The 23,465-nt window shown below is 39.2% G+C and overlaps 1 protein-coding gene across 15 annotated transcripts in view; it reads left to right on the top strand.

Moving 5' to 3' along the window:
- The window catches only part of Baz2b (bromodomain adjacent to zinc finger domain 2B), a 325,749-nt gene that overhangs the window by 81,843 nt on the left and 220,441 nt on the right, over window positions 1-23,465 (top strand). For all 15 annotated transcript variants that reach the window (XM_052723268.1, XM_052723263.1, XM_052723267.1 and 12 more), the window contains one exon: window positions 442-790. The gene's annotated coding sequence lies outside the window, so the exon portion shown is untranslated. The remainder of the gene's footprint in view (window positions 1-441; window positions 791-23,465) is intronic.

Below are 23,465 nucleotides of genomic sequence, written 5' to 3'. Positions count from 1 at the left end.
GAACATTACAACCAGTTTAATTCCATGGAAAAGCAGTAGTACCTTACCTTGAGATCGCCTTGCGCCCTGTTTTTTGAGTCCTAGCATGCACTAATTCTTGGCACATTAATTTAGCTTGTAGCCTCAAACACAATTTCTAGTTTACAAACATAAAATTTGGTGGAGATGGCTAATCTATGTTCCCTAATAGTCCGTTTACGTTTTTTAAAAAAATTAAATATTCAGTTCTGTTTCCCCTCCACCCCCCTGAAAAGAAAAACAAAACATTTAAGTTTCTTAACTTTTTCCTGGGACGAGGAGCGGTGCAAACTCAAAGATACAGTATTCTTGGAATGAAGAAGCAGCCCCCTCCCTTGGCTCCATTTAGAGCTGATAGGTCATTTATTATTGGAACTGAAATGGTATAAACAATTCTCTCGCTCTTTTTTCCCTTGTTAACAGCAACTTTCATTGTTAGAGAGAGGAGAGAGAGAGAAGCCTTGTTGGTTGACGTCACTTGGTTCATGAAGCCTTCGCCTAGAAGTGAAGCTGCTGAACAAACCTTGAGAAGAATCATCTCCTGCTTCAATCTGCTGCTGGATAGGAACTAATCAGAGAGAGAGCGGCGGAAGACGGGGACGGAGGGAGCCAGGGCTTTTCGCGACCACGGATCTCACCTCCACTCCAACTCCCTAGACTTTCTTGCAGAAATTACAAGAGAAATAAGGAGGCGGTGGGGATTACGAAAAGCTTAATTTGCACCCGGGAAGGGCGAAAATCCCTTCCACCGCAACTCAGTTCGAAAGTGAAGGTGAGTTTGAGAGCCGGGGTGCGGGGGTGCGGGAGAGGTGGGTTCCGGGCGGAGAGCGGCGGCTGCCGGCTGGAGCCCTCCCGAGGCGCCCGCCGCTGTTTACCCGCGCCGCCCGGTGTGTCTCTTTGTTGTGCGGGCTGCGACGCCGCCGTGGCTCTGGGGTCCCGAGTAGAGTTCTGGGCGGAGGGCGCAGGGACCTGGTCCCGGGCGGGGTGGGGGTGCGGGCTCCGCGGAACGGAAACTTTGCTGGGAGTGCGAGCGCGGGACCGGGCGGCCGGGCCTCGTCCCTCCATTGTGCCGGCCGCCCTCGCCGCCGGCCTCGCGGCGTCCTCCTGCCAGGCCCGCTGCCGCGCCCCGCGGGGCAGTCCGCGAGGCCCCGGGCCCTGCCCGCCTCCGCCCCGGTCCGCAGCCTCGCGCCCGCGCCCGCCGACCCGCGCCAGGCCGCCGGGGCTCGGGAGCCGGGTGGGGGTGGGGCTGCGGCCCCGGGCGGCGGGTCCCTGGCAGACCGGGGTCGAGCGGGCTCCCCGCGTCCCGGGTCCTCGGCGGCCTGGCAAGCAGGTCCCGCCGCGGCGGGCTGGGCTCCCGGCCCGCGGTCCCCGCGCCCTCCCCCGCGACGCCCCGCTCCCCTCCCCTAAAGTAGTTCCGCGAACCCCAGAATTGGGATCTAGAAAGGCTAGGAAGTGTGCAGAGACTCGGAGCCGGCCCTGCGGGTGGGGGCTGGCTCCTCTTCGCCTCTCCTCAGTCTTTATCTTTTGTGTGTTGTTTCCTTGTAAAGAGAGAAGCAGCTGCAGTCCGTGGCCGAGTTGTTGAAATTTATCCCTTTGTGTATATTACAATATCCTCCATTTTTCCCCCTGCCCTCTAAACAACAAGCGTTTCGCCATCTTGGGCAATTTTTATTCCCAAGTCTGTCTCTCTTTCTTTTTATTTTTAAGGAAGGGAAAGAAGCCATAGAAATGCAAAAAGTGTGTCTGGATAAGGCTCAAAGTTTAGGAACGGTTAGGGGGCCATGTGACGTCATGTAAACTTTATCAAGAAAATTTCCCCAAAGTGTGTATGTGTGTGTGTTCCTCAAAATTTTCTCGTTTTATGGAATCGTGTAAGTTAGAGTCTACTGATAAGTTGTGGGTTTATTTTTTTATTTTGCACTCAGAACGAATCGCAAAACCCTCACATTTAATGTTTGGTAGCAAGTGGAAGATTATTTTAAAAAATGATGAAAACTTTTATTGTGCCACTTAATATTCACAGCTTGTTTTGTGCATGCAGATTTTAGTCTTTAAATTTTCAAATGTATCTGTAGCAATATATGTCCTTTCTTATGTGGTTCCGTAAGATTTAACAAATTTAGCTCAGTTGATATTTACATATGCATCACTTGGGTTACGTAGCTCCTATTCTGTATTTGTGGACTAGTCTTTTGTGTTTTTTTGTTTTGTTTTGTTTTTTTAGATTTTAAAAGAACTATTCTGAATATCATGAGATTCTTGATACTTGTACATTTTAGTATTAAATATTAAAGTCAAAAGGTTGGCAAAAAGACGTAGTTTAGCATATAAAAGGCAGAATTAAGGTAAAAAGATAATTTGTAATCTTTTGCTGTAAACTTTATCAACCATCATAAAAATAATGATTAAAAAGTACTATTAAAATTTGTCTAAAATAGTTTTTCATCTTACAAAAAAAGTTGAGCTGGTCACATGACCATACTTAATGATACACTCACTGGCGAGTATATAAATAGGCACAGTAAATTGAATGGGAAAGTGTAATTCTGTCTCCAGTAGTCCTTTTCAGTCAGCATATTTACATCTCTTCTAACAAGGCCGTGAAACTGTCTGTATTTAATTTGCATCCCCTTTGTCTTCTGGGTTGGGGAAAAACATTGACTACAATGAACTTAAAATAAAGCTAATAGAAAAAATTCTAAATACATTAACGTTTTCTAATATATGAAAACTTGCACTGTAAATTATATGTTTTAAATTTCTGTAGCAATATTTTTTTGCTGTTTTCTGCTATTTATCCAGAAATTTCCTGTATGTAAAATGATACATAGAAATAATCTTAACTGAATTGAATGCCTGCTATTTAGTGAATTGAAGGTAGGTGAAAAATGTTTAAATAGTTAAAAGCACATAGAACAGATGGTTCTAAATTATACATGCAACAAAGGACTAGAAGATTTGGCAGATTATAAATGGAAGCAGCAGAGGATCAGCAGTTTAAGAAAATGGTAGTTAAGTACGTTGATGCCTCACACCTAGTGTAAACACTGCTGCACAATCAATAATTTAGATGACATTACGGCATTTGTATGTTTCAGTAAAAAAGTAAGATTTTTACAAAATTGAAAGCAAATGCTGAATGTAAAAATTTTTTAAGCTATGGTGACAAAGAATTTTTTTTAGGTATCAGATTGTATGCTTTTAAAACAGGAATTTATAAGAACTTAATATGTTCATATAATGGTTTTCAGAGAAATAGGAATAGGTACATATTTTTAAATTTAGATAATAAGTATCTGTACTGTCGTGGGTTGAACTAATACATTGACCATGTTAACCTGCTCATTCACTCTTTATACTAGTGAAAATTATATTTTAGCTGCTCAGTCTTGGGAAATGCATTGATTACAATACTGTCTGGCCTCATTTACTAAATAGCATTGAGTCAAAGGATATATTTTAATTTTAATATTTGAATTTTGTACATAATACTATGATACTGACTTGATGAATATAATTTACTATTCATTTATAAATGTAAATATTTTGTGTAATTCTGGTCTTTCTGGAAGAATGTAAATGTATTTGCTTTTTCAAAAAAAATAGAACATCTTAAAAAGTATTGAACTTTGCAGAAATTTGTTTTTAGTTTATATAAGGCACTCGTTTAAAATGCATATAAGCTGTAAGGGAAAGCTTGGGATTTTGGTTCTGTTGCTCTTTCTCCCATTTCTTTGTTTGCATGTTTATTGTAGAATTGCAGTGTAAAGGAGCAGATGTTTTGCCAAACATCCTGATGTGTTGCTTTTTCTTGTGGGAGTGCAGAGCTGCTCCTTCTGATGCATCAACTTGACAGCTGGTTGATTTCATGGAGCTGCTAAGAAGCCATTAGTGGTGTCATTGAATTGAAACAGAACAGTCACTCCCAGCTTGAACTGCAATTGTTAATGTCTTTGTTGCTACTTTTGTGTTACTCTACAAGATGAGGGATACCACAGTTGCACTGAAGTTCAAGGTTTCTGTCTTAGCTCCTCGAATTAGTGGAAGGTAATGCATTAGACTTTGGTGACTGCATAGGTTTAAAGTTTTCACAAGAGAAAGGATTTCTGAGTGTTTGAACTAGTCCTTCTTAAAAAACTACTACTAAAAAAGTCATAGTGCAAACAAAATCATAAAGTGGTATTGACCCCTGTAAGGAATTATGTAATCAGGGTTCAGTGATTTTTTTTTTTTAATACTCTTAATTTCCTGAGGGATTAGTCAAATTGTCTAGTAAGTATTTTAGGAGTTTTTTTAATTACATAAAATTAAATATTTTGAGTAATAAAGTCTTAAAATATTGTGGTTTATTTAATAAATATTGGGTCATTTGGCTTAATGTTTCTTTAAACCTTTACTGTGGGAAATGATCAGAAAATAAATAATTATTGGCAAATATACCATTTTGCTTGTAATTTTCTAATGAGGCCAAAATGTTGTTTAAAAATTCATAAGACCGTTCTAAACTATCCTCCTAGTAGCTATTTAATGATTTTCTTCAACTAAAATCATGTTTTTATTGTAGAAATAGCATTGTTTGTTTTGAGGGGCATTTTAGCTCTAGCTGGCTTCCATCAGAGTCTTGACTTCCTGAGGGCTGGCCTCACAGACTGTACCATTTCTACCTGTAGCTTCAGTTCTTCTATAACGTAGCATTCTAGCCATATCATTATCCATTGATGCCTGAGCTTTGTCCTTTTTCTAGTTCTTTGCATTGTTTTGTTGGTAGGAGAAGAAATAAGAAGGAGCAAAGGCTAAGAATAAAGACAGAAGTATACTGTAAGAAAACTGTGAAAACAAAATAAAACTTTAGGATGGTATGTTGCCAGAATGCACTGGATTTTATTTCGTCAAAAACCTTTTTAGTTTCAATATTTATTTTTTTCCAAAGTTTTAGATCTTAAAATAGAATATAATTTTAACAATTCTTCAAAGAGCATAGTTTACTTTTTAAAAAAAATAGACACTTAAATGTAAAACTGATCATTGGAATATGTAATTAGCTGAAGTAAATCCTATTGAAAAGACTTCCTGTATAATTAATATGAGCAAATTTTTATTTTGGATGATACACCTCTGAGTGATTCTGAGATTATCCTGAAATCCTAAGTTTATGGAGTCTTTGATTTTAGGAAAGTCATGGATTACTGCCGCTAAAGCTAGAGTAAGGGAATGCAACATTCAAGCCTTTTTGTATTACTGCCACAAAGTTCCTTAGAAAGAAAATCATTCTACTTACTGCCTTAGACTATGTATGACTCGTTTTGGAAAAGGTTTATTTGTATTATTTTAAAGTGTGTGTGTGTGTGTGTGTGTGTGTGTGTGTGTGTGTGTGTGTGTGTGTGTGTGTGAGAGATGGGCAGATTTTGTGCAAGTGAGTACAGATGCCGCCAGAGGCTGGAGTCAGAGGAGTCAGATGTCCTGGAGCTGGAGTACAGGCTTTTGTAAGCTACCTAATGTGGGTGCTGGGAACTGAACTCAGATCCTCTGAATTGCTAAGACATCTCTCCAGCTCTGTGACTCGCTTTTAAAGGAACATAATTACTTAACATGCATGTATTTGTGTGTCAAGGCAACTAGTCATGCAAACCAAATTATGGTAAATTGAGTTGTTTATTAAAAATAAAGTATTTTAAAGAAGCATGAAAGTTTAATTCAATGTTAGAGGTAGTATAGTAGTTCCAGCAGGTACCCTGCTGTTTCAGTGGAGGACAATGCTGGACCAGTCTGGATGAGTTGGAACTTGAATTCACATGTTTTTCTGTTGCCCATGTTACTTTGAAACTATGGCTAGCTGGGTGTGATGGTGCACATCTTTAATCTCAGCATTTGGGAGGCAGAGGAAGGCAGATTTCTGAATTTGAGGCCAGTCTGGTCTACATAGCGAGTTCCAGGACAGCCAAAAAGCCAGGGCTACACAGAGAAACTCTGTCTTGAAAAACCAAAAGAAAGAGAGAAGGAAACTATGGTTAATAAATATATTTATTTCATTTGCAAAAAACAGTTATAAAATATTGGGAACATCTGTTGAAAGTACAGAATTAAATGAATTTATATGATTTTTAAATCTGCCCTGAGTGTTACTTGATTTGTGAGAACTCAGGATTTGAGATGTAAAATACTTAATGGTTCAGATAAGTTAAACTTACAACATTCTATTCATTATGAAGTTTTAAGTTGTCAGTTAAGTATCCAGTTTTTAAAATTAATATGCTTTTATCAGAGTATGAGGTGAAATAGTTTTATTGCACATATTTTGTTTTTGTTATATAGTTTTGAAAATAAAGTTTTAAAAAAAGTTCTTATATAAAATTTGCATGTAATTTGGCCACTGAATGATTTTCATTTAAATAAAAATTGCTGGGCAGTGAGGATAATAACAGTGGAGGTAATGTGTTAATTAGGAACCCTTACTAATTTTGTTTGTGTGAGTGTTTATAATATAAGAAAGAGATGCATATGGTTTAAAGATAGCTTCTGCCCTGGTACCTACCTATATGGCTACATAATTGTGTATTTTTTTCCCTCTTTTCTGTTTTCTCCTCTTAACACTTTTCTACAAACATGCACTCATTAATCAAAGACCGTGCACTCCTGCTGAGGGCAGAGAGGTTCATCAAATTGGCAGTCAGCTTGGTGTAAAGAACAGTGTACTGAAGCTCTTAACTCACTGGGACATAAATAAATCTAAGGTCTTTGTATGCAAACCCTGGAGGTTAATACTGTATAATTCAATGTCCTGTCTTTGTTTTTATGATTGATGTTTTTAAATGTTTCAAGCTTAGTACAAGTCTTCTAGTGAATCAGTTCTGCCTATCTGATTGGCTGTAGTGAGAAAGCATTAGGTTGTCGGAGGACTTTGGAGTATGCTGCAGAGATTTTGATTTTTTTCCCCTGCAAGATCATTGTCATATTGCATGAGCTGTTATAGGAATGTACCAATGATTGACATTCCCTGCTGTGATAATGGACCTAGTGCATGAAATGCCAATAGTTTGCTTCTATTTGTTCGGAAGCATACTGCTATTTGTATCCTTAACAGAGCTAACATGGAGAACAAGCAGAGCTACTGGGATTTCTCTGTAGAATAGTGCTGGGATTTGCCTTTAACATGAATTGGTTGCATATTCATAATTTAAGAACAGCTGGTTACAGCAAGCACATAGTCATTTGCAAGCTATTATAAACCATTCCACTCACATGGAGCCTGTGCTTGGTGATTTTTTTTTTTTTTATTGATCTACCTGCATTTAAAATCTAGTCACTGCTGCTATAGAAGCTCTTCATTTTAGCTGTGTTTGCAACACAGCACAGCTTCAACTTTAAATCATCTATTTAAGTTGGATTTTGAATAAAATGAAGGACCTTAGAGTGAAACAAGTATAAAAGGTTGGATCTTATCTGCAAAATATTTAATCTTGTCTAAAACCCAGCCAGTCATCTAACAAAACATAAATTACACAACTATTACAATTTTTGGACAGTAAGATTTTATAATTTTGTCCAGATAAATAACTGAGTTGATTTTGCTTGAGAATTTTATTATTCATTATATTTTGCTAGTTACATATAGTTTGAGAAACAATAGATTGATATTAATTACTTTGTAAAATAATGTCTTATGTAGAAAAGAGGTAGTACTTTTAGCTTATGGGTAGTGCGAACACAAGATAGACAGTTGATAGGACTTTGGAACTGGGTTAGAATAATGTGAAAGCTAGATAGCTACTCCAGTTTTTGGAAATACTCAACTAAGTCGTCTTCTCTGCTTTGAGGGTATCTTACACATTTTAAAAGGTACCTGTTAATCCAGCTATCATAGCTCCTGTATCTTGTCAGTTGTAGTTGTAAACAGAGAAAAGAAAGCAACCTCAGTATTCCAAGCTTCCAGTAAGAACGGGAGAAAACTCCGTGAAATGCCATGTGTCCTTTTAGGAAGGACAGGGAGGGGCGCATCGCTTTGGATATGCTAAGGTAAGTGCACAGCTGAGGGAGTTATGACAACGCTGGTGTCCTGAGCGTTACACAACGGGGTGCACGCTTGTGCTTGTTGTGCTTGCGTGTGTTTGTCTCCAGGCCGCAATGATGAAGTAGCTCTCACCCCTCAAGGTTGAGAAACAGTCCTAAGAGTGCATTGTCCTCTTTCTTGGCTTTACAAATGACTGGATATGTTGGCAATATAGCAGAATATATGGCCAGGTTTAATCTAGTTGGTAGTAGGTTGTCCTTTTTTCTAAATAATAAATTCAAAGGTTATTAAAAGGACAAGGTAATACATTTTAGTTTTGAGTTGCATAGGATCACAAGTTTGTGCAGTTAAATTGCCTTTATTTAGTCACTTTGTGAACTATCCTATGTCCTTTCTTTCCCTTTTGGACAATTGTCTTTTCAGATATTTCTCTCCTCCATAGAGTTTCATCAGTGACTAAACAAAGGAAATAAAATGATTTGTTATTGTTCTTTTGTTTTGCCCTGGGGATTGAACCCAGGGCCACAGGTGAAAAGCCTGGCTTTCTCTACTTCTTAAAATAAAATGCCGGGCGGTGGTGGCACACGCCTTTAATCCCAGCACTCGGGAGGCAGAGCCAGGCGGATCTCTGTGAGTTCAAGGCCAGTCTGGTCTACAGAGTGAGATCCAGGAAAGGCGCAAAGCTACACAGAGAAACCCTGTCTCGGAAAAAAATAAAAATAAATAAAAATAAAATGGAGAGCTGGAGAGCCAGGTGGTGGTGGTGCACACTTCTAATCCCAGCACGGAGGCAGAGGCAGGTGGATCTTTGACTTCAAGGCCAGCCTGGTCTACAGAGTGAGTTCCAAGACAGCCAGAACTGTTTCACAGAGAAACCCTGTCTGGAAAAACAAAACAACAACAGCAATAAAAAGAGATTAAGACAGAGGGTTTTTCTTAGGTTTTCACTGAAATGAAGGATTAGGCTTTTGACTTCCAGTTCTTATCACATAGGTAATTGTATGGAGAGAGGAAGCATGAGGTAAATCAGTGAAACATAAAGTTTAGGATTTGTTTGAAAAATGAATGGACTCAACATCAGTCACAAGAGAAATTGTAGCTACCCAATATACTTTTATTGTTCCAGTAATAGCAGAGGAAAGAGAGGCAGTGACTTACACTCTCCATGTTTAATTTGAATGCTTTGTCTAGGCATGCATTTGGAGAGCTATGGACCAAAGTTTACTGTAAGTTCAGAGTGGAAGCCAGGGAGATGTCTAAGGGGGTGAAAGTTCTTGCTGTGCATGTCTGGCCATCCAAGTGGGGACTGAATTCTGATCTATCCCATGGGAAAAGTGTGATAGTGGTCATGAAACCCCAGTAGTCCTACAGCAAGACTAGAGGGTTGGCCACAAGATAGAGTCTACACAGCTCAGTAACAGAAACAAGAGAGACCCTGCCTCAAAAACAAGATGGAAGGAGGAAGCAGCACCTCCAGGTTGCCTTCTGACTTCATGTAGATGCAATGGCACACATTTGACTGTGTTCATACACACAATGAATCTTTCTGATTTTCGCTTTTGGGTTTTTGAAGATGGGGTTTCTCTGTGTAGCCCTGGCTGTCATGGAACTTGCTATGTAGACCTGGTTGGCCTCAAACTCAGAGATCCACCTGCCTCTGCCTCCCAAGTGCTAGGATTAGAGGTGTGTGTCACCACGGCTTACACACAATAAATATTTGAAACATCAGAAGAGGAGAGAGATGGCTTCTGCTTGGAATAATTTTAAACGTCTCTTTGGTTTGACTGAATTAGTCAAGAAAAATGAATGGACTTTGAATACTCGGTGGTCAGAAAGGAGCCAACAAAAGGATGGCAGTTGGAGCTGAGCCTTTGTTAAGCAAACCTGTTAAAGCTATTCCACTGGGAACCTTGGGATACTTCGGTAACTTATTTTGAGATCATCGCAACTTAAACCTTTTCCGCCAGAAAGATGATATCATGGGAACTTTCCCTTCCTCCATGGCTTTCAGAGTTGACTGGCTTTCTCTGAAGAAAGTGGGTTAATGAGTCAGGCCATTCAGCTATAGGCTTGACTATGCAGGCCAGGTTAAAAGCCACCGAGCAACTGCAGCCTTTTCTGGTTAGAGGTATTCTGGCCTTTTTATGATTAACAGAGTCCCTCCCTTTTCTTAAATTTCTTAATATTCTTCTGAATATAGTTTATTTCACTTAATATAGTCTCAGTTCTATCCACTTTCCTGTAAGTGACATGATTTTGTTCTTTGTAACTAAATAATACATCATTGTGTGTATGTGTATCACATTTTCTTTATTCATTCAATTTATGGTTACATATAAACTATGTAACACATGTTTTGAGTTCAAGCTATAGCTAGTATATGTTGGCATTGATTCCTTTGGGTGTATACTTGGGAATGGTATGGGCAAATCTCATGGTAGGTTTTCTGTTAGGTTTTTGAGGAACCTACATAATAATTTTCATAGTGATTACTAAATTGCATCCCTACCAACAGTATATAAAAGTTCCTTTTCCTGCATCCTTGCCAGCCTTTGATTTTGTTTGCTGGTGGAAACTCTTCTGGCTGGGATGAGGTAGAATCTCAATGCAGTTTGATTTGCATTTCTCTAAATGCTAAATATGTTGAATACTTTGCTATATATTCATGGGCCATGTGTACTTTTTAAAGAACAATCTAGTTGGTGTATTTGCCTATTTGTGTGTCTCCCTGTGCACATGTGTGTGTGTTTGCATGTGTGTGTGCGTGAGTGTGGGGGGGATGTGTGGGTGTGGGAGTGGACGTGTGGGTGTACAGGGGTGAGGAGCAGAGGACAACCACGGATGCCATTTCTCAAGAATTGTCCACCTTATTTTATGAGAAAAGAGCTTCCACTGGGACCTGTGGTTCAATAATTAGACTGGACTGGCTATTTATTAAAGCTCTAGCCAGTGAGTCTGAGGATCTCTCTGCCTCCACCTCTCCAGTGGTGTATTACAGGCACACACCAACACACCCAGCTCTCCATGTTGGTCCAGGAGTTGAACTGTGGTGGTCCTTATGCTTGCAGGGCCAGTATTTTGCCAGCTGAACTCTCCCCAGCTCCTAGTTGTCCATCTATTAATTGTGTTATCCTTTTTCCGTATACTACTTTTTTCTTTTTTATTAAATATTTAATATTCTAATGTGCATATAATGAGTTTGGATCCATCCACCATCCGCTCTCCTCCAATTCCTCTCCTATACTCCCCTAACCACCACCACCCCCAACGAATTTTATGTGCGCTCTCTCTCTCTCTCTCTCAAGATTAATTTACTTATTTATTACGTAGATGGTGCATATATGCCTGCATGCCAGAAGAGGGCACCAGATCTCTCTATAGATGGTTGTGAACCACCATGTGGTTGCTGGGAATTGAACTCAGAATTCAGGAAGAGCAAGCAGCCAGTGCTCTTAACCTCTGAGCCATCTCTCCAGATCGGTCTCTTCGTTTTTTTAAATTAATGCTGACTGAGTTCATTTAGTGCTGCCTGTAGGTGTAGGTGTGTGGCACTATTCATAGGAGCATGGGTAGGCTCTCAGGGATTGTATCATCCAGAAAAAAGCAATTCTCCTTCCCATTAACTAGTACTCATTACCTGCCAGTGGCCCCTCAGTTTGGGGGGTAGGGGAGTGACTTGATAAGCCTGTCTTCCAACCATGCTGGGATTTTGGCTGGCTTGAACATTGTGTAGGTCTGGTGCATGCAGCCCCGTCTCTGTGAGTTCATATGTGCCACTGTGCTACATAAAGTCCTGCAAAAAACTGTTTCTCTAGGACATCCTACAGATGTCCTACATCTGTAGACTCCTACAGTCTTTCTGTCCCCTCTTTCAAGATGATCCCTGAACCTTGTGGGGAGAGTGTGGGATATAGACGTCTTGTTTAGAGCTGAGCAGTCTATAGTCTTCTTAGTCTCTGTATAAATTGCCATCTACTGCAGAAAGCAGCTTCTCTGATGAGAGTTGAGAGACACAACAATCTGTGGGTTCCAAAGAACTTAGGGATAGTTTATTACTGTGTCCATTTAGCAGGATAGTAGTACTAGGGTCTCCCCTAGGGTCTGTGGCCATGGGGTTTAGCTCATTTAATGGTATCAGGGGTATGGACTCCATCTTACAGAGTGAGCTTTCTTGAATTCCTTGGTTACTAATTCCCTGTCAGGTGAGTAGTTGGCAAGGAGTTTCTCACATTTTGTGGCTCTGTCTATTCTGTTGATTGGTTTCTTTACTGTATAGAAGTGTTTTTAATTTGATGTATCTCCATATGTTAATTCTTATTTCTAGAACTATGGAAACATTCATAAAGCTGTTGTTTTCCTCTAGTAGCTTCAAAGCTCCAGGTCTTATGTTAAGGTTGTTGACATGTTTTGAATTGATTTTTGTGCATGGAGGACAGTAGGAACCTGATGTCAGTTGTCTACATATGGATATCAATCTTTTCCAGCACCGTTTTTTCCCCCTCTGAGACAGGGTTTCTCTGTGTAGTCCTGTAGACCAGCCTGGCTTCTAAATCAGAGATCCACCTGCCTCTGCCTCTGTCCGGAGTGCTAGGATTAAAGGCGTGTGCCACCACTGCCAGGCTTCCAGCACCATTTATTAAAGCTCTCCAGCATATGTTTTTAATACTTTTGTGAAGAAAATGGCTGTAGCTGTTAGTTTCTTATCTCTCTGTTGTATTCTGCTGGGTCTGTATTCTGCTTCTGTGCCTGTACCATGCTGCTGTTGTTACTATGCATGTAGCGTACTATGAAATGAGGCATTGGGATACCTGCAGCATGATTCTTTATGTTCAGGATTACTTCGGCTATCTGGAACCTTTTGTGCTTCTATATGATTATTATGACTTTTTTCTATTTCTACACGAGATGTCATTAGTGTTTTGATGGGAATTGCATTGTTTCTGTAGATCACCTTTGGTAATAATGGTGTTTTTGCAATATTAATTCTGCCAACACATGATTATATTAGGTCCTTTCTTCATGTAGTGACTTCTTCATTTTCTTTCAGTGTCCTAGAATTTTCATTGTCAGTGTCTTTTATCTGCTTGGTTATACTTGTTCTAGGTTTTTTGAGGCTATTGTAAATAGGATTGCTTTCCTAATTTCTTTCTTAGCATGCTCAGTATTGGTATATAGAAAAGTATTGATTTTTGTATGTTGACTTTGTAAAAGTTTTCTAGTGGAGTCTTCAGAGACTTTTATTTTAGTATGGAACACTCATGCAAATAGGGATAATTTGATTTCATCCGTTCCTGTTTGTATCCCCTTTGGCTCTTCCTCTTGCTTTACTGCTCTGTCTAAAAATGTAGCACCTATGTGGCCTAAGAATGGCAAGAGTAGACCCCTTCTCTCATTTTGAATTAAGAACTTTCAGCCAGGCAGTGGTGATGCACACCTTTAATCCCAGCTCTTGGGATGCAGAGGCAGGTCTGCGTGAGTTCGAGTCTCTTCTACAGAGTGAGTTCCAGGACAACCAGGGCTATATAGAGAAAAATCCTATCTCAAAAAAACAAAAACCAGAAAACTTTTTTTCTTCACTCAGTATAGTGCTGGCTAGAGGTTTGGTGTATATTGATTGCTTTTATGATGTTGACATATGATATTTCTATATTTGTCAGTGGTTTTTTTTAATCATTAAAAGCTTTGGGATTTTGTTGAAGCTTTTTTTGTGTGTTTATAAGATGATTGTGTGATTTTTGTCTCTGATTCCATTTATGTGCTCTAATCTGTTTATGATTTGTATATGCTGAAACAGCCTTATATCATGGGAATAAAAATCACCTGGCTAACTTTTTTAAATGTAATTTTGGCATTTTTTTATTTGGTAGATGTGTATGATATGTGTATGTTGGGTGGGGGAAAAGCACATGCCAAGGTGCTTTTGTGTGGTAATCAGAGGACAGTTTGCAGGCATCCATTCTTTCCTTCCACTAAATGGGTTCCAGAGACCAAACTTAGGCCACCAGGCTTTGAAACAATGTCTTTACCTGAGTCATCACACTGTCCCCATTTGTCTTTTTTTGATGAAATGGCCTTGATATTTTTTGAGTAAATGATTAACAGTGATTTTTTTTCTTGTGAGGTACAAGATTTTCTTTAAATCTGATTCACTGTAAAATTTTAGAAATTTGAGGTTGGAAAGATGGCTCAGTGGTTTAGAGCACTTACTACTCTTGCAGAGTACCTGGCTCTCCCAGCTACTTGTAACTCTGGTTACTGGGGATCGGATGCAGTCTTCTGACCTTTGCAGACACCTGTGTGCGTGCGGTGCACATACACACTGAAAATTCCTTATAAAATTTCAGAAATACTATTATTTATGGAACTGACTTGTGTGTGTGTGTATACTGGGATTGAACCTAGGTCTTTGGACATGTTTTGCATGCATTGTTGGGCTGGGGGCTACACCCTTGTCCTATAATATACTTTCAGAATCAAGTCTTTTAAAATGGTCTTTTTTGGACTAGATTACACTTTCTTACTATAAAGATACTTTAGAGTATGGATCATCACATGGGTATATTTGTTTATAAATTATATAAAGCTACTAATATAGCAATTCATTTGGGACACACAGTACAGCCATAGGTATAAGTAAAGACAGGATAGGATAGATATGATATGAATAATACTCTAAGATAGTTTGCTAATTGTGAAGGCTTTTTTGTTTGTTTGTTTATTTGTTTTTGTTTTGTTTTGTTTTTGTTTTTTGAGACAGAGTTTCTTTGTGTAGCCCTGGCTGTCCTGGAACTCACTTTGTAGACCAGGCTGGCCTTGAACTCAAAAGATCTGACTGCCTCTGCCTCCCAAGTGCTGGGATTAAAGGCATGCAATGCCATGCCCAGCGACTAGAAGTATTTTTAATTCTTGCATCCCCCTACCCCATAATTTTTAAAACCCTTCTTTCTTTTCCTCCTCTTCCTCCTCCTTCTTCTTCGTCGTGAAAATTGACTTTAAGTAGTAAATTTAACTTAAAAATCTACCTCATATATTTTGAGTCTATGCAAGACATTGACCACATATGAACACCTCTGTGGGTTTCTCTATAGTATGGACTCCATGCCTTTTTCATCAATAGCTTTTGTATCTATATGAAGCATAAGCTGTCTTACATTCAATTCTAGTGGTCGTAGTCTCCGTCCACACATCATATGTTAATAGCAAAATTTTCTCTTTCTTTTTTTCGAGACAGGGTTTCTCTGTGTAGTTTTGGTGCCTGTCCTGGATCTCGCTCTGTAGACCATGCTGGCCTTGAACTCACAGAGATCCGCCTGCCTCTGCCTCCAGAGTGCTGGAATTAAAGGCATGCGCCACCACTGCCCAGCGCAAAAACTTAATCATGATAAAAGCTGGCCTCCATGATTTCATCTTACACTAAAAACTGCCTTTACCATTCCAATTTTACAAAATATTCTTACTTATCATTATTTTGCATTTATATGTGCGTATGATGCGTGTGTGTGAATGTGAGCATGCATGGAGTACACACAGAGCATGTGAGGAGGCCAGAGAACAACTTTTGGAAGTTGGTTTTCTCCTTCCATTTCAACAGTGGAACTCTGGTCATTAGGCTAGGGGTTCTACCTACTGAACATCTCATCAGGTCCATTATTTCACTTTTGAAGAAATGCTTTTGTTCAGTACATGGATCTAGACTCTAGCTTCTCAAGAACAGTTTTCTGGACTCTACTACTTCAGCCCAGCTTGGTTGTTTTGTTGTTTGTGTGTATCCCAGAAATGCCATTTCTTAGTAGTGAACTTCAGACATGTAGGGTTTTAGGAGAACGTTGGCAAGATAGGTCAGTCAATAACAGCACTTTCTGTGCAGGCATGAGGACCTGAGTTCAAATCCCCAGAGCCTACTAAAAAGTCAGGCATGATCACAATGTGCCTTTTAACCCTAGTGCTGTGGGTGGATGGAGCTGGAGGGTCTCTGGGACGCGATGGTCAGGCTCCCCGCAGGTTCAGTAAGAGACCTGCCTCAAAGGAGTAGAGTAGAGCTTGCTACAGGAACCCACGCTATCCCCTGGCCTCTGTGTGAATGCATGAGCATGCATACACATGAAAATCACACTCAAATGCACACAGCAAACCAGCAAATAAATGGTAATGGAAAATCTAAGCCCACATTTATAAATTTTCATTTTTAGAATTTGTGTTATGTAAACCTAAGCATATTCAAGATGTAGTTGTCTTTGCCTCCTGAGTATTAGTGATTAAAGGCATGAGCCACCATACCTGGATTTGAAATAGTTTTAATAATTCTTTAGTGATATTTGATGTTATAAATATTCAAAATGACCTCTTAGAGCAGTATAATGTTCAGGTACAGCACAGTATTAATATCTTTGCTTATTTTTTTTGGGTAAAACAAATATGCCTGAAGTTGATAAACTGTTTCAAGCAGATTAGTGAGTAATAATTTTGGTAGCATGTTTGTTTGTATATGGAGTCGGCTTATTTGATTATTCTACCGATCAGAAAACAAACACAACAAAACAAGCCAACTGTTTGGGTTAAAAAATGAAAGCACATGTTTGGATTTTCATGAAGATTGAGCCTAAGACTTCACACATGCTGATACACATGCTCCACCACTTATGTCTTCAGCCCACATGGAATTACAGCTTTTAAGGCTTAAATGCAATACCTCTTAGTTTTGAGAATCTTTGAAATCCCCTTCACTGTGTTAGATATGAAATTCCAAGTATAATGTCACTCTTAAGGTATAGATCATTAACAAGTTAACAATTAAATGTAGTGGGCTTTTAAGTTTAATATGAAATCTTAATACTAATGCAGAAATTGTAGAGCAGATAATTATTATAAAGACAATACTGTGAATCTTTAACATAAATAAGGTGACTTATTAAAACATTTGAGTTCTATCAGGTGTGGTGGCTTATACCTGGAATCCCAGCGCTTAGGATGATGAAACAGCTATCTATCTATCTATCTATCTGTCTATCTATCTATCTGTCTATCTATCTATCTATCTATCTATCTATCTATCTATCTATCTATCTATCTATCTATGTGTTGAGAGGAGAAGTTCAGAGGACAGCTTTCAGGAGTTCGTTCTCTCCTTCCACCATGTGAGTGCCAGGGTCAGACCCAAATCATCAGGTTCCCATGTTGGGGTACTAAAGAAAGTACTTAAGCATAGAACCCAAATGCTGTTTTGGTTGGTTTTGGTCTAATCCAATTTTAGTCTGTTGACACTGTTTTTGTTTGTTTTATCTTGTTTATTATAGATCTACAGTTCAGATTTCCCGTTTTATAGGTTAAGATCTTTAGACACAGAATTTCTAAAGACACAGATATTTAATGACAAATCTTTTTCAACTTTAAACACTAATTTTACATATTTCACTTTGGGCTTTGTGGTTTTTGCCTCCTTACCTTAATGAACTGTCTACTATATGTATATTTGTTTTAGTGCACAACTCTGTCTAGAATAAGCAGGTGGCCAATGTCTGCTGATTAAATTCACTTCTACTTTTCCCTATTTTTATTTGAACTCTTCATCCTGTGAATTGTCACTTGTTGTTGTTGTTGTTGTTGTTGTTGTTGTTGTGTGTGTGTGTGTGTGTGTGTGTGTGTGTGTGTGTGTATTTGAGGTCTGAGTAGGGTCTTGCTGGATAGCCAGGGTGACCTTCAACTTGAGGCCTCCTGATTGTTTAGATTCAAGGCTTGAGTCACTTGCTTGTCCATTTGTACCTTTTCATTTTTTTGTTTTTTTTTTTGGTTTTTCGAGACAGGGTTTCTCTGTGTAGCTTTGCGCCTGTCCTGGAACTCACTTGGTAGCCCAGGCTGGCCTCGAACTCACAGAGATCCGCCTGGTTCTGCCTCCCGAGTGCTGGGATTAAAGGCGTGCGCCACCACCGCCCGGCCTATTTTTTTATCCTACCATATTTGTTTAGGTCTTAGTGTAGTTGGTCTTCAATTATAATAGCTAGCTGTATATGAAGAGTATTCTTTGAGTTCAGTGCCTTTTTTTTTTTTCCTCTGTGTAGTTTTGGTGCCTGTCCTGGATCTTGCTCTACAGACCAGGCTGGCCTTGAACTCACAGAGATCCACCTGGCTCTGCCTCCTGAGTGCTGGGATTAAAGGCATGCGCCACCACTGTCCGGTGAGTTCAGTGCCTTCTAGAATTCATTTATAAGTACCGAACTTATAAATACACGTAAAAAATTAAAAGGAGTTACATCAAATCATAAACATTAAGAATTTTAGAATATGAAGTAAGATGCTCACTTAATTTAAAGCTTTCATAGAGCAGTACAAGATCCAAATGTTTTAACACTAATTCAGTAATGATATAGCTTATATTGGAAGGAAACTTTTGAAAATCCCACTGGTTTAGTCCAGCCCAAAGAAGCAAAGCCATTTGTAATCCTTACTTAGAAATATAGTAACACTGTTTGTAAGTTTTTATACAGATCTTGATGGTTTGGATAATTTACACAATACTGGAATAAAACACAATACAATCAAATTAGATGATTTTCAGTAGTTTATTCTTAATGTTCAAGAGTAGATGGGGTACAGAGTCCCTAAACCACATGTCAGTCAACAATTCATTTGTGGTTAAGTTTTTAATTTTATTGCCAAGTCATGCATGCTATTGATTAAACTTCTAAGAATAATCAAAATACTGAAATACTCAAAGTCAATCATGGAAATACATTATCTGTGTGCAGATTATCTTGAAATAGAAAGTAATGTCCATAGGGAGACATAACCTTCACTTGTTTAGATATTTTAACATTCAATTTCTGATTTTATTCCTCAGTTTTTAGAAGCATTGAGATTTATCATAGTTACTTAGGATATTTTAAGTAAATCCAAAGTGATAAGAGGCTATCTAAGTGCCTGTATTCTATCCGAGACACTGGGCTTAAGAATCCTGAGGGCTGTGCTGTAAAGCACTTGCCAACCAGACATGCCTGGGGCCCTGGGTTCTGTCCTCAGCATTGAAGAAGGGGCGGGAGTGGGTTGGGGTTGAGAACAAACTGTGTCTGATAGTAAGACCCATATAACATGATGGATTATAGCAATGCTAGCAACATGGGGCTAGAGGAAGAGCTGCCAGTAGACTTGCCTTGTAAGCACGAGGATGCAAGTTAAACGCCTAGAACCCAGGTTAAATGCCAACTGGTATATGCGACTGCAGTCTCAGCACTAGGGAAGCCAGACAGGAGGCTGCCTGGGACTTGATGACTAGCAGCAGTTCCTGCCTAATTGGTGAGCTCTAGGCCAGGGAGGCCTCAAAGGAGGATGACACCGAAGGTGGTCCTTCGGCCTCCAGATGCACATGTATACATGCATGTACACCCACACATACATATTTACATATACACATACTCAAAAATATACATACATGATTTAACAAAAAAACAGAAGGGAGCAATACCAGGAATGTATTATATAGAGATATAATAGAAATAATATAATTTAATAGAAATAATTTCCATAATAATTATATAGACACGCAAACTACTGTGGGAACTCTGTTAGGGAACTGTGTAGTTATTAAGGTGGGAGTCTGGCCGAGTCTTGAAATTTTGTTCACTTTTATAATCCAGTTTGTGGCTCGAGCAAGTTTAAGGATGGAACTGTAGGCTGATTGGGAACTCTTGTCTTGTACATCTTACTCTGTTAGATAGTTCTTTGGGAAAGTCATTGACAATTTCTTTTTTTTTTTTTTGGTTTTTCGAGACAGGGTTTCTCTGTGTAGCTTTGCGCCTTTCCTGGAACTCACTTGGTAGTCCAGGCTGGCCTCGAACTCACAGAGATCCGCCTGGTTCTGCCTCCCGAGTGCTGGGATTAAAGGCGTGCGCCACCACCGCCCGGCGACAATTTCTTATTGTTAATTGTGTGAGAAATTTTCAGTTCTCATGTGTGCTGTCTTTGGAGAAGTTGGCATATTGATGCCCTCCCTCTGTGCTACTGTTTATAAAGGAAATAACTCTTCCCCCTGACTTTCACACTATGTTATGAGAATTGACATATAGTTAAATGGTAGAGTGGGTTTAAAATCTCTAGAGCTGCTAAAGACAAAAATGAACCCTATACGTACATTTTCATTACGTTGTATTACTTGGCTTCCCTTTTGTGAGCTGTTGGCTGGACCTAGAGGCCCGAGTGCATCTAGGCAAGAACTCCACAGTGGAGTTACTATTCCCAGCCCAGAAACAGCACCTTTTTAAGTATACCAAGCAGATTCTCTGGCTCTTCATGGTGTTTCCTAAATTGCTGCTGCTGCTTCTCCTTTTTTAAAAACTGATTTATTTTTATTTTATGTGCATTGGTGTTTTGCCTGCATGAGTGTCTGTGTGAAGGTGTTGGATTCCCTGGAACTGGAATTATACACAATTGTGAGCTGCCATGTGGGTGCTGAGAATTGAACCCAGGTCCTCCAGAAGAACAGCCAGTGCTTTTAACCACTCCAGCCATCACTCCAGCCCCTCTAAATTGCTTCTTGATCATCTTGTTATTCCTCAATACTCCATTATTCACTGTCAACTCTGTGCATTTAATCTTGTTTACACTGCCTGCCATCTTTACACACTTATTTCAGCAAGTTTTCGGTTCATATATTTTTGCATATTTTGATCATTTTGTCAAACTGCAGAATTTATCTGAATTTTGATTAGGACTGGGTTAAATTTATAAATTTTGGTTTGTACTACTGTCTTATTTAGTTTGTAGCAAAAATTTCTTACGTTTTTATAAGAAATATTTTCTGCCGGGCAGTGGTGGCACACGCCTTTAATCCCAGCACTCTGGAGGCAGAGACAGAGACAGGAGGATCTCTGTGAGTTCGAGACCAGCCTGTGATATAGATATGATAGAATAAAAGGGTAGATTATTCAAACTACTTTTTTTTTTTTTTTTTTTTTTAAGATTTATTTATTATGTATACAGTGTTTGCCTGCAGGCCAGAAGAGGGCGCCAGATCTCATTACAGATGGTTGTGAGCCACCATGTAGTTGCTGGGAATTGAACTCAGGACCTCTGGAAGAGCAGCCAGTGCTCTAAACCTCTGAGCCATCTCTCCAACCCCTCAAACTACTTTTAAAGAGCAACAACTTGTTTGAAATGTTTTACATTGCTATGGATTTTAGTTTATTGATACAAATTTAAAGTTAATTTTGTCATACTGTATGTATATTTCAACTCTTGTTTAAGGTATTATGCTTATGCAGCTCAATTAAAATTATAATGTATAATTAAGAAATACAGATTAATAGTCTATGATAGTCAAACTTATAGTCATGTTAGTTAAGTTTTCTAGGTATACATATAGATATATTTCAGTTAGTTAGGTAATCTTCAAACACTTCAAAGAACTACAGAACATATCATTTAAAATGTTTTAAAAACTTAAAAACTTTCTGGACATTGAGACACGTCTGCTCCTGGCAGTACTGATTTACTTCAAAGAGAAAGATGGGCATCAAAGACAATCTATATGGAGTTTATCTTCTTGGCAAAAATAGCCATTTGGGCAAGAAACTGTTCTTGCCTGGACTGCTGATAATGTTATATAAACTGGACATGCAGGACCCATAGAAAGGTGACCATTGAACTTTGCAAGGCAAAACAGTTCTTTAGGTTCCTGCTTCTCAGAGGAGACTGCCAAATATTCTACAGGACACTAAAAAACTCTAGGCCTACAGGCTAAAGATGGATGCCTTAATGTTACAGAGGAACTTTGGATGACTGTCCAGGCAGCCAGCTATCTCTGTCATTCTAGATTTTTGGAAGTTGCTTACAATGCATTTCCTGTTTACTTAGGTAATAATATATCCTTCTGGGGTCTTTGATGTAGTTGAAGACTAGATAATTATAATTTTCCTTGGTTATGATAAAGATAAATTAGATATGAAACTTTAGACTCATAAATATAGGATAGATAGAATATTTTCTTTGAATTTGCCAAATACAAATACACTAGATATTGTAACTGTAATTCTTGCTCGATAACTGTTTTGTTATATATAATTTTACTATGTTAAAGTTAAAACCTTCCTTTTTAATTAAACAAAAAAGAGGAAATGCTGTGAAAAAATGCTCTTATATGCTGGTTTAATAAAATGCTGATTGGCTGATAGCCAGACAGAAAATATAGGCAGGCAAACAGACTAGGAGAATGCTGGCTGGGGAGAGAAAGGGCAAAATCAGGAGTCGCCAGCTAGGCACAGAAGAAGCAAGATGTCAAGGCAAAACTAAAAAAAGGTACCAGGGCCGGGCGTTGGTGGCGCACGCCTTTAATCCCAGCACTCGGGAGGCAGAGCCAGGTGGATCTCTGTGAGTTCGAGGCCAGCCTGGGCTACCAAGCGAGTCCCAGGAAAGGCGCAAAGCTTCACAGAGAAACCCTGTCTCGAAAAACGGAAAAAAAAAAAAAAATAAAAAAAGGTACCAAGCCACGTGGCTAAATATAGATAAAAATTATGGGTTAATTTAAATGTAAGAGCTAGTCAGTAATAAGCCTGAGCTAATGGCCGAGCAGTTATAAATAATACTAAGTCTCTAAATGATTATTTTATAAGCGGGTCACAGGACTGCAGGGGCTTGGCAGGACTGGTGAAACCTTCAGACTACAAGCCTGACCTACAGAGCAAGTTCCAGGATCGGCTTCAAAGCTACCCAGAGAAACCCTGTCTTGAAAAAAATAAAAAATCCACACACAAAAAAGAAATATTGTCCAAGTATTTGTTTCATGCTTTTAAATTTCATTCACTGTATTGTGTGTGTGCATATACATGCATGCACACATAATGTGTATAGGAGTGTGTGCCACATTGAACAAGTGAAGGGCAGAGGACAACTTTGTGGGGTAGCCTTTTTCTTTCTATCTTTAGGTGACATCCAGGGATTGAACTGAGATGACCAGGCTTTTGTGGAAAGTGCTTTTACCTGCTAGACCACCTTGTTAGACACATGTCATGCCTTTTAATGACAGAATTTTTGTTCAGCTTCCTTTTTTTCATGTGAGTGTGGGGTGGTCAACTCACCTGCATATAATTATACTTAGGTAGGCCATGCAGTAGTTTGGACGACAATGGCCTGCATAGGCTCATATGTTTGAGTAATTGGTCCCCAGTTGGTGGAACTGTTTGGGAAGGAGTAGGGGGTGTGGCCTTGTTGGAGGATTTGTGTCCCCAGGGAGGGCTTTGAGGCTTCAGAAGCAAGCCTTTTACCATCCCCAGTGTTCTCTCTGCCCTGTACTGTTCGTCCTGCCATGCCTTTGACTTGCCATCATGGACTGAGCCCTCTGAAACTGTAAGCCCAATTAAATACTTCTTTTAATAAGTTGCCTTGATCATGGTGTTTTTTCACAGCAATAGAAAAGTAATAATAGATCTAAAGATATGCTTGTGAATTCTTTTCA

This window comes from Peromyscus californicus, unplaced genomic scaffold (genome assembly GCF_007827085.1).
Source record: "Peromyscus californicus insignis strain IS unplaced genomic scaffold, ASM782708v3 Scaffold_7__1_contigs__length_154581171, whole genome shotgun sequence".
NCBI lineage: Eukaryota > Metazoa > Chordata > Mammalia > Rodentia > Cricetidae > Peromyscus > Peromyscus californicus.
The sequence above is the reverse complement of the archived record's forward strand: the minus strand, read 5'-3'. Positions and strand labels throughout refer to the sequence as shown.